We start from the raw sequence: 22294 nt of genomic DNA, 5'->3' as shown, positions 1-22294 counted from the left end.
CTGGCAAAAGTGCCAAGCACACTCTCCACAATAGCGGAGAGAATGGAAGAGTCCAACGCCTTTATTGGATGTCACAGGTAAGTGCAAGAATGTCTGCCATGGAGAGAGTGGCCGCCTCCATGGAACCTTAAGAACGGCTCTCAGATGAGTCTATGCAGGCCATGACCACGGCTGTGCAGGAGATGCCAGCATGTCTGCTGCCTTAAACATGACAGATACCTTATCCGTGGCCTTACAAGGCATCACTGATCTGCACTAAGCTGCTCTCCAGCAGAGTGGTGGGAGTGATGTTGCACTGTCCCGGGAGATGGATGATGGCAAAAGGGGACATGAAAGTGGGAACTCCACAAAGCGCTCCCATATCTCACCTGTTGCCCCCCCCCTCAACCAGTACCTCCTCTCCCGATGGCTGAGACTGCCCCTGCACAGGTGCAGATGGAGCATTCTTTGGCGGGGCCCTCACAGGCTCCAACACCCAGAGGTCTCAGCAGTCAGAGCAGGGATATGAGCAGCCTGCCTCTACCTCTGCTGAAGCCACATAGAAGCGGTAGGAAGCGTAAGTTCAAGCAAATATAATTCATCGAGGGTATGCACAAGGGTGAAGAAATGTGGTTGAAGGACTGTTTTGTGCAAAGGTGGGGGTGATTGGTGGTGGGAGCTGGCCTGAGATTTTCAATGTCTATTGTTTTGCACTCTAAGAGAACCTTTGAGATATGAGGCCATCCCTGGCATCGTGGGCAGCAATGTACGCGGCTGGTCTGGCGATGGGTACCCCATCTTCATATTGCTCCTCCTCTTCCTCCTGCTCTTCAATGTTGGCGTCATGAGAGGGTGATTGACGAGTGCCTTCATTGTCCTCCACCTCCAATCTTCTCTGCTGCGCTATGTTGTGCAGGACGCAGCACACCACTATGATTCTGGAGACCCTCACTGGCGAGTACTGATGGGCTCCTCCAGACCTATCCACGCACCTGAAGCACATCGTCAACATGCTGATGGTTTGTATAATGACACACCTGGTGGTCATATGGCTCTGTTGTAGTGCTCTTGTGCCTCATTGGTGGGGTTCCTCACAAGTGTCATGAGCCAAGTTTGAAGAGGCTATCCCTTGTCTCCTACAAGCCAGCCCTTAGGTCAGTCTGCTGGTAGGGAGAGGTCTGGATTGTTGGACTGCCGCAGTGTAAAGGCATCACGGCAGTTGCCCGGGAATCTGGCGCATACCTGCATAAATCGCTTCTTGTGGTTTCTCTCCAGCTGTGCATTGACGGAGTGAAATCCCTTGCGGTTGATGAAAACCCCTGTGGTGCTCCTCGGATTGCCATGTGTGTGCAATTGACCACATCCTGCAGCTGTGGGAAGCCAGCCGGAGAGGCGAAACACGATGGGGGAAGAAAATTGGATAGGTCCTATTATTGGGTGGGGGTAGCATGATCCACTATTACCCCACGCCCAGTGGGCCCTGCGCAGGCAGGACGAGATTGTCATGAGGCCCGAGACCTTCAAGCAGTGTTCGGAATCAGCGTTGACACGAGGATTCAATGCAATTCGCACTTTCCACCAGCAGAGGGAGCCCCAATCTCTTAACAGCAGGCTGTTTGTTAGAAATCTCTTAAAGGTAGCCGGTACCTGTTATTTGCTGAAAATAACAGTCCGCTGTCTGCACGGAGTCTGAACGGAGATCAGACATCACACACATAAAACACAAATGTAGCACCCGTCCCTATGTTTACAAACTGGTGAGTTATAGAAAAACATTGAATAAAAGTTGCACACTACTAAATCCCACATCCTCCAATCTGCACGCCAGACCTCACCAATCTGCCGATCTGAGTTTGTACCAGGCCTGCGAGAGTGCGTGCACCAAGGTTCTCTGTTGATGCTCTAGAGGCTTTGGTGCAAGAGGTGGACAGAAGAAGGGACATCCTATATCCACAGGGGGTGCAAGAGGCCCTCCAGACATACCCAAAAGGCAGTGGGAGGCAGCAGGGGACAAAGTCAATGCCAGGTGCACAGCATCATGAACATGGATGCAGTGCAGGAAGAAGTTCAAGGTTTTGACACGAGTGGTCAAGGTGAGTGAGGTCAACTGTCAAGTGGCGTCTCCTACCAATGACACAACTAACCGCATCCACTGCACCACGCACTACACCCCCATCACCCAAATACCAATAAACTCAGTACTCAACTCTTCCAATCAGGTGCTTCCTCTCACCCTTACACGTTACCACTGTTGCAAGCTGCCCACCTACAACTCACAGGCCACACACACTGGCAGCTATTCAACCATGACAGGTACATCACCCAGACACACGTCCCACTTTCTTGCAGGAGAAGGTGGCGCATATCAGGAGACAGCAAGTGGCAGTGGCATTTAGCCCCTCAAGCCTGTTCCGCCATTCAATGAGATCACGGTGGACCTGTGACCTAACTCCATATACCTGCCTTAGCCCCATATCCCTTAATACCCTCGGTTCACAGAAATCTATCAATGTCAAATTTAGAATTCACAATTGGGCTAGCATCAACTGCCGTTTGCAGAAGACCGTTCCAAAGTTCTACCACGCTTTGCATGTAGAAGCATTTCCTAACTTCATTCCTGCACGTCCTGGCTCTAAATGTTAGGCTATGTCCCCTAGTCCTAGTATTCAAGTATAGGGGACCTCCAAAAATAGTTACAAATGTCTCAGCAGCCAGAAACAATAATCTAGCCACTAACCTGTAAATCCTGCAACGTCCCTTTAAATAGTGCTGGTGGGGGTCCTCCCGGCACTCAAAGACATGTTCAGATGGTCGGAGTTAAGACTGTGCGTTGAGTTGAGTGTTAAGTCCCAAAACGATGTCTATCACTTTAAATCAGCGTTGCACACTGATTAGATCCATTTTCTCCCTACTTTACATGCTTCCGGCATTCGGTATTTGCACCTGCGTTAACTCCTATACCAAGATGGCGTCTGGTGCACGTCACGCTGGAAACTTGGGCACTAAATTGGGCTGTGTAGCGCCGAAACAACAGGCGTTACATGGCCCAATTTAGCGCCCACTGTCTGTTCATTCTGGCTATTGTCGTCGCGGGGGAACTTCACATAAGTAGACACCCTGGCAAACAACCTATCCGTCACTTGCCTTATACGTTTTTGTGCAGACGACTGAGATACCCTGGAGATGTCTCAGGTGACACACTGGAAGGAGTCAGAAGCAAAAAAGTTGAGGGTAGTGGTGACTTTTACTGCGATGGGCAATGCTTGGCCACTTGATCCAGCATGGAGCAACTCTTCTTGAAGGATGCTGCAGATGTCCGTGACCACCTGCCAGCTCAAACTGAGCCTGCGTAGGCACTGCTCCTCAGATAGGTCAAGGAAGCTCAGCCTCTGCCTGTGGACCCTCTCATGTGCGTAGTGAGACCTCTGTTGCTCTTGTCTCTGTTGTTCTCCACTCATGTCTCCTCTCTGCTGTTCTCCAGATGTGTGTTGTGCACCTCTCTCTTGTGCACCTGCAGATCTTACCACAGCACCGTTGCTGCCGTGGATGGCCGTTGTCTTCCTCCTCCAATGTCCTCTCGAATACATCCATTGCACCCCCCCCCCCATCCTGATCTCGTCGGTTTGAAAGGCTCCAAAGGTTTTGAAAAAGCTGTATCAATACAAGAACCCTCTGCCAAACGTTTGCCAGAGAGAACTGAGACACCAGCTGCAATAACTGAGCTTTTATTCAGAAGGGGCAATCACAACTTTAAATACCCACATGAACTGCAGCTCAATTTCGCCTCCGTTTGACTGGCGAGATTCACAAGCCCTGGGAAACCCGTGCTGGAGACGTTAAATTTAAAGGTAAGTAAAATTCAATTGAAAATCACCTACTTAATGTCTCATAAGGACATTAATTGATGCTATAAATACCCACCCACCTGAAATAATTAAGATGTGACTGCGGTGAGTCGGTTACACGCTCCGCATCCAACGTGCCTCCGTTAAACATCGAAATGGGCGCGTTGGAGCCGGTTTGCGTTTGAGCTCCAAAAATTGATTATTTTAACTATCCACCCGCCTCCAACCCACCTGTTCTTGGGGGTTAAGATTCCCCCCAGTGACTTTGTCAATCTTCCCAATATTAAAGTTTCAGTTTCCTGGAAACTGCACCAGGTGAGTAGAGAATTCGGAAACATATATTACATGATTCATGAAGTAGAGATCAAATTAAAAAGCAGTGTTTATTCTTTTGGTTTCCAATTCCAAAAACCTGTTGCTACTTACCAGGTTCTTGGTGTTTGGAAGGAGTGCTGATCGGGGTAGATTTACCATTACGATCTTGGTATCCTTCTTGCACTGATGGAAAAGCAGTTTCTTAAAACAGCGACAACTGATCAGCACCATGAGGTAAAAGCTCCATCCACAAGAAACTAACATTGATTGAATTTTGCAGGTATATTGGAATATAATAAGTCTTTATCAATCTGAACGAGAACTTTACTGGGACCAATCTTCCTGTAATGGTATAAGTCAGAGGATTAAATTATGAGGACAGGCTGCATAAACTTAGCTTGAATATAGAAGATTGAGGGGTGATTTGATCGAGGTGTTTAAAATGTTAAAAGGATTTGATAGGGTAGATACAGAAAAACTATTTCCTCTGGTGAGAGATTCAAGAACAAGGGGAGATAATTTTAAAATTAGAACTAGGCCATTCAGAAGCGAAATCAGGAAGCACTTTTACACACAAAGGGTGGTAGAAATCTGGAACATCCCCCCTCCCCACCCCACCCTGGCCCCCCAAAAGTCTGTGGATGCTGGGACAATTGGAGCTCTCATGACTGAAATTGATAGATATTTGTTAGGTACGGGTATCACGGGATATGCAGCAAAGGCGAGTAAATAGAGTTGTGTTGCAGGTCAGCCTGGATCTAATTGAACGGCGGAGCAGGTCTGAAGGGATGAATGCCCTACTCCTGTTCCTAATGTTCCTGTGTCAGTTCTAAATGGTGCAAATCTCCCCAGAAGGGCTAATTACACTCAATTTTCTGGGATCAGCCCCTTTTGACAGCTCAAATTACAAATTTGGACAGGTGCGAGGAGATAGGCTGTTGATCTGGAAACTTCTGTGTAAGGGGAAATTTAAAGGGATGCAGACAATTAAAGGGAAGTGGCTGATTATGGGAGAGAGATAAACCCTTACAGCCTTTGGAAAGGCTCAAAAGGCATGTTAACCCATCGGCTATCCTTTATTTAACCCTCTCCCCATTCAGCCTTAAGAAGCGACAGGCAAGAACAAAAGGAAAACAAACCCCAATGTGTAAGCAAAGAGCCTACAGGCTAGTGACAGAGCAGCCCAGCACCCAACCCCTGTTTGAAGGCTGCTACGGTGGAGTTGGTGCTACCTGAGGTGTTTGTCATTCCATGCCACCATCCCCAGAGCTTGTTGGTAATCTTCAGTTACTTGGTCCTCCATGAGCTTCTAACTAGGAAAATATGGGAATATTTGCAAATGTTTTATGTATTGGTTTTGCAAAGTAATGCAAACTTGTATTTGTATTAAAATTACTTGCACACTGTACTTTTGTTTAGTGTGGATTATATGGAATTTCCATAAGAACCAAATAGGAAATATTTGAACAATATTGGTTGGCATGTGCCTAGTTTGCCAACTCTGGTTGGTCATATTCCTGGAGGTATCATCACATGACCCTCCTGCCTTCAACCACCCCACACCCACACTCCTAACACTGATTGCCCGACACATCCATTATCACAGCGCACCACCTGCCCACATCAAATGGAAAGTGAACGGGCTCTTTGGCCCCGATATTCATGGGGAGGCGGGCAGGGGCCACTGTTGTGGGGGGAAACTCGGAAAGCACAAAGACACAGAGGTCCTGCTGAATTTAACAGCAGCAACAGATTATCATTTTTTAATCCCGTTTCCCGCCCGGCAGCCGGCCAGATTGACAGGCTGACCGGCTATTGGGCAGGAAGGCCAGCGGTAGAAGGCTGCAGACGGGGTCTGTTGGGGACGGTCCCCGGCAATCGGAAAAGATTGGGTCATGGTGGGGGGGTGCTCAGAGCACGGCGATCGGGAGGGAGAGATCGTGGGGCAGAAGGGAGTGTCGGAGTAGCAATCGGGAGAAAGCAAAGATCGTGGGTTTGGAGGGGGGGTCCAGCCGATCGCAACTGCACTGTGGCAAGCCTGATTTAAATATTATAATGAAGTGCCCCGCCCCTCGAGAGCGTGACACAGATACACCACGTAACCCGCTGCTGTAAAAATGCATTGTCAGGTGCTTACATGTTGGGTTGGGGTCGTGTTACAAGATTTTAAATTTTTAACACCCCCCTGACCCCCTCCTACTGGCCGTGAGGGGGGGGGGAGGGGTTAATAGCGACCCCTTTGTTACCTGAGTGGATGATTCTTGACTGTCAATCAAACATCCTTTCCCCCCCTACCTCAAATATTTTTATAACTAAGAAACAAAAGTGTTCAAAGTAAATGGAAAAAAGCTCATTTTTTTAATGCCCCTATGATTTTTCTCCACAATTGCTGGAAGCAGTGCCCAGGAGATCAACCATTAGTTCCAGGAGAATCCAGGATGATCCTAAAGGGTTGGCAACCCTACATGTGCTCCATGTTAAGTAGTTAGCCTTGGCTCAGTGGGTAGCACTCTTACCTCTGTGTCAGAAGGATGTGGTTTCCATAGTCCCACTCTAGAGACTTGAGCACAAAATCTAGGCTGACGCTCCAGGGCAGTAATGAGGCAGTGCTGCGCTGTCGGAGGTGCTGTCATTTGGGTGAGACATTTAACCGAGGCCCCGTCTGCCCTCTCAGGTGGATGTAAAAGATCCCAAGGCACTATTTTGAAGAAGAGCAGGGGAGTTCTCCCTGGTGTCCTGGCCAATATTTATCGCTGAACTAAAAGCATTAGAACAATTTATCTGCCCATTATCTCATTGCTGTTTGTGGGATCTTGCTGTGCTCAAATTGCCTGCTGCGTTTCCCTAAATTACAACAGTGACTACACTTCAAAAGTACTTCATTGGCTTCAAAACGTCTTGGGTCATGAAAGATTCTTTATAAATGTAAGTCTTTCTTTTCTTATATTTAATGTGTCTGTGTGAAGCTCGCTGGTCTGCATCCAAAATGTGATGGTTCATCGAGAGCTGGTTTTCCAGATAATAACCAGCAGTCTAATTTCCGTGGCCTCTGTGGAGCTGCTCCACTTTGAGGCGTGGATAAGAGAAACCTCTTTTCTGAGGCTGACGGGTATAGTTTATAGAGTGGGTCGTGCTGCCTGCCCAGGAAAGTGAGCCCAGACTAGTTCGAACATGTTCTGTCTGTCGAAAAATTAAACTTAAACTTATTACTTATTATATACAATGCATTAACTCCAAACATTTATTTTCAGACAAGTAAGAATTTATTAAAAGAAACTTGTATACAAGGGAAGCTGTACCCTAAACAACGGTTAGGGCTACGTCGTCCCTGAACAAAGGAAACAGCTCATGTTTATACAGTTTAATTAGTAACGCCCACCTATCGTAGAATATGGGCGTACACGTACATTCTTTATTGGTTCAGGTAGTTGGTCAATCAAGTAGTGAGCCTGCCCCCTCTGAACGTCCATAGCTCATTCCTATCTTGGCACGTAGGCCTCGTAGGTCTGAGCATATTCATCCTCACCACATTCTTGTCCTGGTTATCAGTAGGGCTGAAGTCAGTCTCAAGGCCACATGGCCTTTCAAGAAACTGTATTCTCATTATATTTTATAGTCAGCAATACCCTTATCTGCTAGGGGGGCCAGATGGTACTAAGCACCTGCTCAGCTAACTTAATTATCAACATACCAAGGCTTAAACGTAATTACACAATTGTGCCTTTCTGTGTGTGTGCTGTAGCTACCCCATTATGTGAGCCAACAAAGAATTAATATAGTCAAATATCCATCATGCATTTCTTCTTTTTATGGTTTAAGGGAATTAGAAAGTTAATATGGTCAGGTATCTCTTTATGCATTTCCACATTCCCCCATTTTGTCCTTTATAAAGGACAATATTCTAGTAAAGCATTACCTTAGTTAACCGTTCAAATTCTTCCTGCACCTCTCTCCTCCCATCTCTACTTGTACCATTAAATTAGTGGGTGATATATTTGTACCCAAATTGGACATCATAGCACAGCAACATTTGAATAAGCAATAGGCTATCAGAATTATAACAACGAATATGACTAACCCTTGAACTCGAGAAGTCCCAATAGAACCCAGCCATGTTTCATCAATACGCCTTTGTACTCTTATCTCTTCTCAGGAACAGACTCCTTCTAAACATTTCTCAAGTAAGCTGGGAATGTCCTTGGTCAGCTAAACCTGTCCATGTTAGTTTGAAAAGGGCTAACATAGTCAAATTTCCCATGGTGCTTTATATTTTGTTTCCAGCCTAACTAGACTGAATGGTACCTTTCAGACCGTTTTATACCGGTGAATTGGGGCCCACCCCTTTATATCCCTTAATCCAAATTTTATCCCTACAATATCCTCTTAGATGCTGTACCTCATCTTAACCAGGTTCCCTTCGTGTTGGCCACCAGTCCAGGTGGAAGAGAGGCTGAGCATCAGATAATCCTATCAAACTATGATTGTCTCCCCTTTTACATGCACCTTACCCCAGCGGGTGCTACTCCTGGTACCATTAAGATGTGTTACTTGTTGAAATCACAGAGACAATGGGGACATTCTCACCCAGGCTCTGTTTTAATACCTTTGCCAAACCCTTCATCCTCTGCTTACGACATTTATTACATGCCATGAAAATCAAGAAGCACATGACAACAAACTGCACTACGACTAATGCATATGAAATTAATCTAATCCAAGGATGGATCTGTATATTCAGTCCCAAATTCCAGAGGTCATCCCACCAATTTGGTCAATGTCATGCTTAATGTTTTTTTATTGTTCTGTTGTAAACCTTCTGGGAGAGGCGTATCTCCATTCGCAATGCTTTCAAGTATTTAGGCAACAGGGGTATCAGATACCCAAATGTGTCCTGATAATCTTTTAAGTCCATTTTTGACATCCTCAGAAACTTGTAAGGTGGTGAGGTTATGCCGGTGTATCTCTACCAGTTCCTCGGGTCCAATCCGAACCAGGACTTCAGGAATGAAGCAGAACTTTGGACTTAAAATATCACAAGTTAGATTGGCATATTTAAACGTTTTGAAATTAGTTGTATCACAGTATTCGCCCTTTCCGGCATATGCCACTTGAGTGGGTTTTAGATCTGCCCCTAGGGCCTCCATGGTACAGTTAATATCCTGATTGGTACCGGTATTGTTAAACCCACACTGTGCTTCTGGGCTGTGTTCAATACTGTGTGGACATACAGTGATAGCATGTCTAGTGACACATCCCTCTAATTTTGTTCCAGCCAAATTCCCTTTTGTTTTTTTTCAGCATATGGTAACATATTGTGATGGGATATGTGCATTCCATCCTTCACTACCCCAATATTCTGTACTTGGTACACCTCTCGTCCCTGGGTTTCGGGTGCCATCACCAGTATTACTAGTACCAGCCCTAGGAGCCCTCCGCCGTCAGGTTTACACTCCACTTGAGTGGGGTACACCCGCACCATTGCCCTGAATTGGCAAGGGGTGATGTTCTTGTTTGCTAACAGCCGCTTGGAGGTACCACCTCCAACATGCCCACAGGTCAGGTTCACCCTCAGTTTGTTGATTCGTTATTCATAAGGATACTTCCCCTGCCTGTATCTGGGCTAGGTTCTCTCGTGTCTGTTCCACAATCCAGTTACCATATGTACTGCAGATGTCATTTGCAGCCGCCTGCTAAGATACGTTATATTCCTCTTTTATTAATTTATTCATGATTTGGGCATGTATTTCTAGCACTGTAGCTATCTTTTGCAAATGTATGGTCAGCATTTGATCCTCAGACAATTCCTTATCTGTATTTTCATTTATTTTTTTAATATATCTTTAATGCGAGACCCTAAATCTCTGACCCTTTGATCTAATGTTGCCAAATCAATGGTGTTAACAACTGAGGCACCCGTATTAAAGGCAGTTGCTATATCGTTTATCACAGACCTTTTACATCTCCACATTTGTCTATCTCTTTTACGATGTCCACCTCCATTCCATGTCGCACCTTGTTTTAACACTTGAGTTAGGAGGTGTTGATATAATTATTGAGTTTTCTTAGCATTCTCAATGCGAGTTATATAATTTGTCAGGGAAGGTCTCCCCCCTTTGGTCAGATCTTGTATTGGAGCTACCATTCGTGAATAGTTTCAAATAAAATTGAATAGCCCCAGAACTTGTCGAACTTCCTTATCATACTGTGGGCGGGGTAAATTAAAATTGTCAATTTCCTATCTTCTGGTAGGTGTTTAGTACCCTGTGTCAGTACATAGCTCAAGTAATGGACTTCCAATTGTCCAACCTATGATTTATCTTCATACGATTTGTTTTACATTCACCTTTCTTATCATTTTTTTTTACTGTAGCATTGTCTGTGTGGAAACTTATATCTCAGTCAAGTTGTAGCCTTTGGCATTTCTGAGTAATTGGGTCAATTTTAATAGCATAACCTATACCAATTGTTACCTCATGTTCACCTGTGTTCTGGGCAAGCCTCAGACAGTTCTCAACCGACTGGGTCATTTCTATCTGTTTGAACTGCTCTTGGCAGTTAAGATGGCATGACAGTCTGGCTTCTTGAGATGGAAGGGGTTAACATAAACTGGCTCTCGTGGTAGCAGTAATTTGATACTTCTCCCTCTGAGATTGAGTTTCCATATTTCATTCCACTTTGCTAGACACTCAGCAAATTCAACTTTTTTAGCTACTTGGCGATTTTTTTGGCTTCAAATTTTCTCCTCACACAGGTTTGACTGATATTTTTACTTCTCACATTTGTGGATTGCTTTACACTATATATTTTGCACACTATTTTTGAGATTTATTTTAATCATAGTGTTTTCTCCAATGTTTCTTATTGACCAACTTGTTTGCATGCAGCTCCTTTATTTTCTTTTCAGACTCTGCTTTAGCTTTGCAAACAGCCTTTTCCCTAATCTTATCTTTCAGACGACAATTGAAAGCCAATATGATCATTATCGCCGTCCTCTTTTTTTTTTCATCTATTCCCTCAGGGGAGGAGGGTTCAAGGATCCTCACCATGCACCCTGAAGAAAGAGGGTGTCTCCCTTCAAAATTCACAAAAAATCATTGTTTTTATCAAGAGACAATAAAACTGTTTAAACAGTACCTGCTCTTTCCACTTTCAGAATGCTGTGACTCCAAAGGTATCAGACCAACATCTTAAAAAAACCCAGTGCAGTCCAAATTCTTAACTTCATCAATACGGAAATAAGACCTCTAAAAGACCTCAATACAAGTTAAGTTCATGCAACCTGGGCTTTAAGCTCTGGTATGCTTCTGGTGAGTTTGTACTGTACCCCCTCCAAGGCCAAGATATCTTTCTTGAGGTTTGATGTACAAATCTGAATGCAGTTCTTCAGATGGGATCTGACCAAGGCTCTGTACAACTGAAACATCACTTCCTCACTTTGGAATTCCAACCCCAACATCCCATTAGACTTTTTGATTACTTTTTGTTCCCTTGCAGAAGCTTTTAGTGATTTGTGTACATGGACACCTAAATCCCTTTGCTCCTCCACAGCTCCTAGTCTCTCACTATTAAGAAAATATTCTGAATTGTCTTTCTCAGATCCAAAGTGGATGACCTCACACTCCCCCACATTGAACTCCATCTGCCATAGTTTTACCCACTCACTTAGTCTGTCTATGTCGCTTTGTAAAATTCCTGCTCCCATCTACCCAATTTACTGTGCCTCCTAACTTAGTGTCATCTGCAAACTTGGATATAAAACTCTCTGTTCCTTTATCCAAGCCATTGATGTATATGATGAACAGCTGAAGCCCCAGCACAGATGCCTGAGGAACACTACGTGTCACATTCGTTATTACATTCTGTCTCCCAACGCTAAACCAATTACCAACTCATGTCACAAGGTTACCTGCAATTCCGTGCACTCTCATTTTTGCTAATAATCTCTTGTTGGCTCTAAAACTACAAGACTTCAATCAAAAGGAGGAAGCCCTTAAATTAGTTGAACAAGCATTGCAGAAGTCCCCTGATCTTTCATGTGTGATTCACTATGCAGCAAAATTTTTCAGAATGAATGGAGCTGTGGGTAAATCTTTGGAGCTGTTGAGAAAAGCATTGGAAATTATCCCAAACTCTACCTGCTTACACCACCAAATAGGTGTGTGTTACTGAATCAATCTATTTCAACTGCACAAAAATCCAGGCAGCAAAGACCCTCGCAATCCTGCTTTTCAACAGAAAGTGGAGTTGATCAAACTATGCAAGTATTATTTTAATGAGGAATTGAGCACCGCCCCTTAACGTTTATTATTGCACAACTGGATTTTGCAGGAATCTGTTCATTAAATGGAGAATATCTCAAAGCAGAGGAGATCTACAGCAATCTACTGCAATTAGAAGATACTCATCCACAAACTAAACAGTCAATATGTTTCCAGGCTGAGTTATTTGAACTGCATCACAAAAGATCTGAATCAAATGCCATCTCCCATTTCCTGGAAGGATTTAAAATCCAAGGTGGCACAAACGAATGGGAAATGTGTCGCAGAAAATTGAGAAATATTGCAGCAAAACAAATTGACAGGAATCCAAGTTATTTCTTGCTTGTAAAAACCTTAAGGGGTGGGGGAACAGATCGATCACAATAGCACAAAAATGCTTTGAAGAAGATCAAATTAATTTATAACCAGAGATCATCCTGCAACTGTAACTTGTAATTCTTTAAAGCTGCACTTTATCTTTTCTTTTACAATTCAACCTCATTTTGTCAATTATTTTATATAAATGCAAAGATTGTTGCTTGGTGAATTGAAAACAGATGTTGGTGTCCTTGGAAGGGGTTAACTTTTTTTCTCAGAAACAAAACGACGGAGCCAGGTATCAGATGCACGCAGCGTTCTCAGCATACGTCAATGTAATTTTCACATAAATTCTTTTTTTAAAAAATTCATACTTTTTTTTGGTATGATTGTGACCAACTCTCTGAGCTGTTCCAGCATTCCGACTTTTCCTATCACGGTGATACCAGATAGCTTTTTTTTTTGTCTGTCCCGTTATTTTTTTTGGGTCATTTTTTTTCAAACCACAGCCAATCACAAGATAAAAATTCAAAATGCCAATTTTTTTTTTGTGAAGATCCCATGTCTGGAATTTGACATGCTCACATTTTATAAGAACCAGAATTTAATAGGTCACTTAACCTCAATAACTCCAATTTTAATTCAGCAATATCAGAATTAAACACAAGACAAAACAGATACATTACACAAAAAAGGAAAACACGTAAGACGCAGTAAGAAGGGGGCGTGACCCGCAACACCAACAGAAAACACTCACAATAAGGAGAGGCTTTTTAAAGAGACAGTACAAAAGAACACATTCTGTAGTTATTATCCGTCCCTTTTTTAAAAAAATCATTTATCCTTCATCTGTAATTACACAACAATCAAGGCCTATCTTAACTATCTTATATACCTTAACACTACGCGAGGTAAATTATAATTTCACACTGTTCCGAATTGTTAATGCGACATCAACACCAGCCTGCGTTTGTCGCCACTACAGACTTGTAATTTCACACTTTTCCGAATTACGCAACATCTAGTCTGCGCTTGTCTGAATTACAACTTCACACTTAAAATTTTTTACACAAGTCTGTAACCTGGTTACCTCTCTCTATTTCTCTGGCGCCTTTTTCCACGAGCAGCTGACCGTTTGTTGGTCCCATACAGCAACCTCAACGTCACTCTAGTAATCACCGGTATCACAGATCTACTCCGTTATTGCTCTCTCTCAGCCCGTTACTACAACACCGCAGCTGACAATATCGAGTAATCTGTCGCGTGTCTCTCTTTTTTTTTTTCCCTTTTTTTTTCTCCTTGTCTATACGAAACACATTTCCTATGATCGCCTTCCAATTCCTAAAGGCAAACAGAAGAATTAGTCACGTCAGTTAATACGTACACTTATCAATCGCAGTGTGTCTGGGCTCGCACAGACAACCTGTATCCGTACTTACCGGGGATCACAAGCAATTTCGATGGGACCTCCAAGAACTGTTGAAAACTTAAACTTAAACTTATTACCTATTATATACAATGCATTACTTATTTTCAGACAAGTAAGAATTTATTAAAAGAAACTTGTATACAAGAGAAGCTGTACCCTAAACAATGGTTAGGGCTACATCTTCCCTGAACAAAGGAAACAGCTCATGTTTATACAGTTTAATTAGTAACGCCTACCTGTCGTAGAATATGGGCGTACACGTACATTCTTTATTGGTTCAGGTAGTTGGTCAATCAATCAAGTAGGTCAATCAAGTTGTGAGCCTGCCCCCTCTGAACGTCCATAGCTCATTCCTATCTTGGCACGTAGGCCGCGTAGACCTGAGCATATTCATCCTCACCACATTCTTGTCCTGGTTATCAGTAGGGCTGAAGTCAGTCTCAAGGCCACATAGCCTTTCAAGAAACTGTATTCTCATTATATTTTATAGTCAGCAATACCCTTATCTGCTAGGAGGGCCAGACGGTACTAAGCACCTGCTCAGCTAACTTAATTATCAACATACCAAGGCTTAAACGTGCCTTTCTGTGTGTGTGTTGTAGCTACCCCATTATGTGAGCCAAATGGTCAAATATCCATCATGAATTTCTTCTTTTTGTGGTTTAAGGGTATTAGAAAGTTAATATGGTCAGGTATCTCTTTATGCATTTCCACATGGCCTCTGACTCATGCTGACTGGAAAAGAACAAGAAAAAAGACGGCATTTAGTTTCCCTTTAAAATTAAATCCATTGATAATTTCATTCCTTCTACTGAGTTATCGAAAAGGCAAATGTGAAACTAAATGGATGCAGATTTATTGATTTTGAATGAGAAATACCATTTCAATGCATATTGCTTTAGTTTGTTAAATCAGATCTCTCATTTATATCTCATGATTTGTTATATTTTAACTTATTGGGTATTATTTATTAATTATGCTGTAAATTTTTACCAGTTACATGATTTTTTATTTTAAGATGCTGTAAATTTTGACAAATGTTCTGCATCCATATACCAAGATAATTGGATAATTATTATTTTCCTATTTTAATACTAAGACTTAGGATTCTGAATTATTATTAATGTTGAATACAATAGGGTAAATTTTGCACCAGAGTTGCAGCTGTTGAAGCCTGTTGTCGGCCTTCTTAGAGCTGACGTGTTGTAGTTTTGGCTGCATTATTGAACTGTCGGTGTGTTGGGTGTTGTGGCTTAATCACCTGCCTCCTAAACTAGGAGATCCTGGCTCCAAATCTCAAGAGTGCCTTTCACTGCTTGGTTGCTCAGCATTATTTCCATATCTGGTTGTTTTGAGAGCAGCGGATGAGGGCAACATTTGTCTGTCATCAGTTTTTGTTTGTGGAATTTTTTTCCTGGAGTGAGCCTTTGGCTCAGTGGTAATGTTCTCACCTCTGAAGGTACAGGGTTCAAGGCCCACTCCAAACAGTCCAGGCAAGTAGAGACCAGAGCTTCTGGCTCTGAATTCTGTGTTGATGTCCAGTGAGGATACTTGGATCCACTGGGTATGGGTGCTTCCCTTTCTCCCCCCCACCACATAGGGAATTCCTTATTTTGTGTGATTCTTGGACACTGGACAAATAGTCAAGCAAAGAATGTCACCCTCACTCATGATAGTTTCGTTAATCAAAAATAATTATTTAATGATGTTATCATTCATGAAGCAAAATCATATAACTTTCCTTTATAAAATCCCACTATACACTTAATAATTTGCAACATTATTATGTAATGACTTAACAATTCATACAGCTCTTCAGAACTCAAGATCCTCTTCTTCTTGAGTGATGTTCAACTGCAGTGTGTGTTCCTTGTGACAGCCGGGTGGTGAAGAGACTGTTCTTCTCTCAAAGTCTTCTTTTTATATTGTTTTTTACCGATCGGACGTGGGATTGGTGAAGGTCATTCTTTTTATCCAATCGCTCCATTGATATGCCTCAATCATTAACATACTTCAATGATTGACAGTTTAGGCTTTGATCATGTGACTGGAGACCCTTGATGTAGAAAAGACCATGGGCTCGATTTTGGAATGAAGTAGCAGGTGCGTTGGGGGCGGTGGGAGGGACTCTGAAAATCGGGGAAATCCCGAGCGGGTTTGGAGCCCGGCTCCAACCCGCAGACTTCCGGGCTCCCCACTGACACATCTGTGTGCGCACGCGCCTCCCGAATGCGGAAGTCCCACCGGCAATTAAAGCCGGCCGGCTGACAGTTAAGACAGTTAGTTAGATACTTGAAGTACTTAATTTTGTGCACATTGAGACAGGGGTCTGATTTTCAAACATCTTCAGTGTGTTTCCCATGCTGTGGGAAACACTCCATGTTCCACCAGACATTCCATGTTCCACCAGACATTCCATGTTCCACCAGACATGTTTGATCCAGCAGCCAGTTGGTCATTCAAATGCTTGTTTGACAGATGGGGAGAAAAGGTGAGATATTGCAGCAGGGCACTCAGTTCTTTCAGACAAACTTTTGGCCGGGAAATCTTTGTGTTTTCATTGAAAATTCTTAGTTTCCACTCACAATTTTTCTGTTCACACATATTTACCATCTTTTCGGACCCTCTCAAACTGACACCATCAGGATGGGTGTTGCCATGGCTGCATTCACCACCACATCAGAGGACGAGCAACATCACCAGCCACTGCCCCCCCCTGCACAAAACAGTCCTGCAACTACACATACACCCACTGTAAAGTGGCCTACTGGGTGGCATCAAGTGTCGCCGTTCATGGTGACCCTCATGAAAGGGCTCTATCACAAAAGCCAGTCAAGAATGGGCAAGATGTGGCAGTAGTGGTGACAATCATAACATTTAATGTGACTTTAGCAAAAACCAAACATAAATGAAAAATGTGACAGTCTGTCAGACACCCTTGTGCATACCCTTCGTGATCACAAATCCTTAGCCTTTCTCTTCCTACTTGGTGCATCCCCTGTGGCTGCAGCAGAGGTAGTGGCAGGTTGCTCGTGTCCATGCCCTGACTGCTTAGATGCTTTGGGCCTATGCCCTCTGGGTTTTGGAGCTCGTGAGGGCCCCTCCAAAGACTGCTCCACCTGCACATGTGCAGGGGCAGACTCGGCCACCTGGAGAGGAGGGAGCATTGTGGGTACTGGTTGAGAGGGGGCAACATGTGAGATGTGAGAGTGCTTTGAACAGCACCCCCACCTCCATGTCCCCTTTCGCCATCATCCCTCTCCTGGACCAGGCCCACACCACTCCTACCACCTTGCTGGATAACAGTTCGGAGGACATGTGCGATGCCTTGTAAAGCCACTTCTAAAGTTTCTGTCAGCCTGTTTAAGGCGGCAGGATGTTGTTCACCCTGAGCCCGCACAGTCGTTGTCAGGGCCTGAATGGACTTATTTGTGAGCCATGCTTGAAGCTCAGCGGAGGCTAGCCTTCTCTCCATCACAGACTTTCCCGCATTTACCTGTGACACTATCTCAGACAGTTGCTCACATCCCTGCAACACTATCTCAGAGATTCCCTCCCGAACCTGTGCCACCATTCCACTCATGCAGGAGTTGGACTTCTCCATTCTCTGCGCTATTGTGGAGAGTGCGCGTGGCTCTTATTCCAGTACCTCGCAAACCGTGCTGCTGTCCCTCGATCATTCTCCTTTTAAAGGATGGTCCCCGGAGTTCAGCATCTGCGTCCAGCTGAGCAGAGCCTGGAGAGGAGTGCTCCCACTGACGTGGACTCTCCACAGCTGCCCCTGCCACCAGTGTCTGCTCGTGCTCACGTGTGTGGTGAGTCACCAGGTGCCAACCCAACTAACTGACTACTAGGACCCACCGAGGTGTGAGTATCTGCGCTGGTGGATGGCTCGCTAAGATGTGACGGTGCCCCCTCAGCAGCCGGCAGGTCCTCTGTGGAATTGCCCTTTACCAGATGTGAATGAGAGGCCCCTGCTTTTTTCACACCTATCATTGCCTTCCTGATCCGAAGCCTTTGATCTATGTCCTTGTTGCCTTTTCTTTCATTACCCCCTGCTGTGTTAAAAAGCTTGTGCTTCCAAAACCTGACAATGCTTTCAGCTCAATATTCTCCATCTAGCTTATTTATTTAATAATCGAGATATTTATCCGCAGTACAATGTCTTCGATCCTGAAACTCAATGCCATCAGCGTCAGTGAGGAAAAAGCAGGATTTGTGAGAACACAGTTTACCACATTACTGTGTTTGCAGGATTTCAAATGTCTTTGTTTAAAAGAGGCACAGTTAACCCTTTCCTTCAAATGTTTTTTGTTAGGGGGTTTTGAACCCCCCGCCATCATATGGGTTGTGGGAGCCCATAAAACCCTCCTGCTGTATAGGACAACCAACCCTATCGGCTGGTAGAAAGATGGTTATAGCCATGGAAGGGCCTGCGGCCTCCTGTAGTTGGTGTTCCCTCCCAGCCACTGACCAAGCTGTCAATTTGGGTGGTTGCCGGGTGGGAAATGGATCAAAAAAATGATAACATCGCCTACTGGGTTCTTTGGCTGTTTTAGGCCACCCTGTAAATATTGGGGCTGTGGAGTTGAGCAGGAGACTGGGATCTGGGATATTGGGACCGGGGGAGGGGGGCTTTCGGAGATTGGGACTGGGGAGTGGGCTTAGGGGGAGAAAGGAAGACTGGGAAATGGGGTCAGGAGTTTGGGGTTCAGGCAGGGATAGAATGGGAAACTTGGGATTTGGGATAGTTTCTCTGTTCTACCTTATCAAATGCTTTGCCATCTAAAAGACCTCAATACAAGCTAAGTTCATGCAACCTGGGCTTTAAGCCTGGTATGCTTCTGGTGAGTTTGTACTGTACCCCCTCCAAGGCCAAGATATCTTTCTTGAGGTTTGGTGTCCAAATCTGAATACAGTTCTCCAGATGGGGTCTGACCAAGGCTCTGTACAACTGAAACATCACTTCCTCACTTTGGAATTCCAACCCCAACATCCCATTAGACTTTTTGATTACTTTTTGTACCCGTGCAGAAGCTTTTAGTGATTTGTGTACATGGACACCTAAACCCCTTTGCTCCTCCACAGCTCCTAGTCTCTCACTATTAAGAAAATATTCTGAATTGTCTTTCTCAGATCCAAAGTGGATGACCTCACACTCCCCCACATTGAACTCCATCTGCCATAGTTTTACCCACTCACTTAGTCTGTCTATGTCGCTTTGTAAAATTCCTGCTCCCATCTACCCAATTTACTGTGCCTCCTAACTTAGTGTCATCTGCAAACTTGGATATAAAACTCTCTGTTCCTTTATCCAAGCCATTGATGTATATGATGAACAGCTGAAGCCCCAGCACAGATGCCTGAGGAACACTACGTGTCACATTCGTTATTACATTCTGTCTCCCAACGCTAAACCAATTACCAACTCATGTCACAAGGTTACCTGCAATTCCGTGCACTCTCATTTTTGCTAATAATCTCTTGTTGGCTCTAAAACTACAAGACTTCAATCAAAAGGAGGAAGCCCTTAAATGAGTTGTGATGTGGAGATGCCGGTGATGGACTGGGGTTGACAATTGTAAACAATTTTACAACACCAAGTTATAGTCCAGCAATTTTATTTTAAATTCACAAGCTTTCGGAGGCTACCTCCTTCCTCAGGTGAACGATGTGGAAATCACCACATTGTTCACCTGAGGAAGGAGGTAGCCTCCGAAAGCTTGTGAATTTAAAATAAAATTGCTGGACTATAACTTGGTGTTGTAAAATTGTTTACAATTAAATTAGTTGAACAAGCATTGCAGAAGTCCCCTGATCTTTCATGTGTGATTCACTATGCAGCAAAATTTTTCAGAATGAATGGAGCTGTGGGTAAATCTTTGGAGCTGTTGAGGAAAGCATTAGAAATTATCCCAAACTCTACCTGCTTACACCACCAAATAGGTGTGTGTTACTGAATCAATCTATTTCAACTGCACAAAAATCCAGGCAGCAAAGATCCTCGCAATCCTGCTTTTCAACAGAAAGTGGAGTTGATCAAACTATGCAAGTATTATTTTAATAAGGAATTGAGCACCGCCCCTTAACGTTTATTATTGCACAACTGGATTTTGCAGGAATCTGTTCATTAAATGGAGAATATCTCAAAGCAGAGGAGATCTACAGCAATCTACTGCAATTAGAAGATACTCATCCACAAACTAAACAGTCAATATGTTTCCAGGCTGAGTTATTTGAACTGCATCACAAAAGATCTGAATCAAATGCCATCTCCCATTTCCTGGAAGGATTTAAAATCCAAGGTGGCACAAACGAATGGGAAATGTGTCGCAGAAAATTGAGAAATATTGCAGCAAAACAAATTGACAGGAATCCAAGCGACAGCAAGACCTTTGGTATTCTTGTTTTTTTAAAAATTCGCTCATGGGATGTGGGCGTCGCTGCCAAGGCCAGCATTTATTGCCCATCCCTAATTGCCCTTGGGAAGGTAGTGGTGAGCCGCACCAGCTGGATGGGGAGAAGCGTGAAGCTATTGAATGCTTTGAAAAGGCCTTGGAGTTTGATGGTGATAATGATGAATATCGAAGTGCTCTTTGTGAATTACCCCTTTCTATCTAGGTCAACACTGACTATCCCAGCTAAAAATAAACACAGGGTTTGAAAGATACAGTAATGCTCTTTGATCTATGTACAAGTTTGGCAGGGTACACATCTGACTTAACTTATTTAATAGATGCTGTTAATACTTTCATTCGAAGCAACTGTTTGTACATGTATAAATATTTGTGAGTACAGCCCCCACCAATAATCTTGGAAGCTTTTTGCGAATACAATTTGCCCGCTATAAGCGATGGCCAGAATAACGTCGGAAGAAAGTTTATTTTCTCTCTCCCACTCCCTGTAACGAGCCGCCTGCAGCTCCCCGATTTGCATTCTTTTCAATGGAAGCCGTTAAATTCCACTGGGTGATTTACAGCTCAAGTATATCAAAATAGATTAAAATGGTTAAAAATAAGAAAATTTTACAGTTGCAGATACAGATTTTCCAACCAGAAATGTTAATTTGCTGTAAATATCAGAGACTGAGTGTTAAAATAACCAATAAAAAGAAACTGTAGCTACGATTTTATTTGTGTCATTGATCTGTGCTAATGCTGACAGTAAGTGCTGTTCATAGTCCAACCTTTGAGATGGTGAACTGTACCAGCTCTGTAAGGAACATTCAGACCAGCCTTTAACACTGGCAGTAAACTTAACAGCTGTTGTTTGTGGAGTGAAACATGACACTTGCACTGCTAGCTGTAGTCATAACGCTGTTAGAGAAAGGTTAGAAAGGAATGGTTGGGAAGGTCCAGAGGATTCGGACAATGGAGGAACTTAACATTAGGAGAGTTTGCAGAGGCCTCACATCATATTTAGACCTATTGGAAAATCAGCACCGGGAAGGGCTCAGCCTTTCTATGGAGGTGTTGTCTCAGATTTGTACAATGCTGGAAACTGATTTAAATGTATTGCAGGATGTCCAGTGCCCATTGGACAGTACCACTAATGAGTCAACACCTTCAGGAGAGGAGAAGAATGGAAAAATAGGCAGAGGATATTAAATGGGAAAGAAAAGTCTTTGAGGCTCTTGGGTCCTTCCAGGCACTGTATCCACCTCTAATCAGGAGGTCACTGAGTGTTATATATATTTGATGCTCACATGTAGAAGAACAGCACCCATAAGACCTTTGTTTCCTCAATGTACAGTGCACTGAGATGCCAGAAAATCATCCCAATGCTGAATAGACAATGGACAGCTCCTTCAGCGTTAGGCAATCACATGAGAGTGGTTTGTTTTGAATTATTACTTCTGGGAATCAAGATTTCTTCAGACTCCATGGCCCGTGGCCTCAGGGAGAAAACCGAAGATAGTAAAAGAGATAAGGTTACTCAAAGCAATGGAAACAATTATAGAATAAATCTTTCATGTTCTCAAACAGTAATACCAAAATACAAAGTTGATGGACAGGAAAAGACCATCTGGTCCATCAAGCCTGCCCCAAACCATGATGGGCGGACCATCATGGCTCAACACATCTTAACCTCCCCCGACCTTCCCCCCCTCACACCCGCCCTGCAGGCTTGTAATCTCCTGCGAGAGGCAA

General features: G+C 43.7%; 1 pseudogene; it reads left to right on the top strand.

The window, feature by feature from the left end:
- The first annotated feature begins 1483 nt into the window (after positions 1-1483).
- Positions 1484-21190, top strand: LOC137340248 (interferon-induced protein with tetratricopeptide repeats 5-like; annotated as a pseudogene).
- The last annotated feature ends 1104 nt before the right edge of the window (positions 21191-22294 follow it).

The sequence above is a fragment of the Heptranchias perlo genome, chromosome 21 (genome assembly GCF_035084215.1).
Source record: "Heptranchias perlo isolate sHepPer1 chromosome 21, sHepPer1.hap1, whole genome shotgun sequence".
Taxonomy (NCBI): Eukaryota; Metazoa; Chordata; class Chondrichthyes; order Hexanchiformes; family Hexanchidae; genus Heptranchias; species Heptranchias perlo.
The sequence above is the reverse complement of the archived record's forward strand: the minus strand, read 5'-3'. Positions and strand labels throughout refer to the sequence as shown.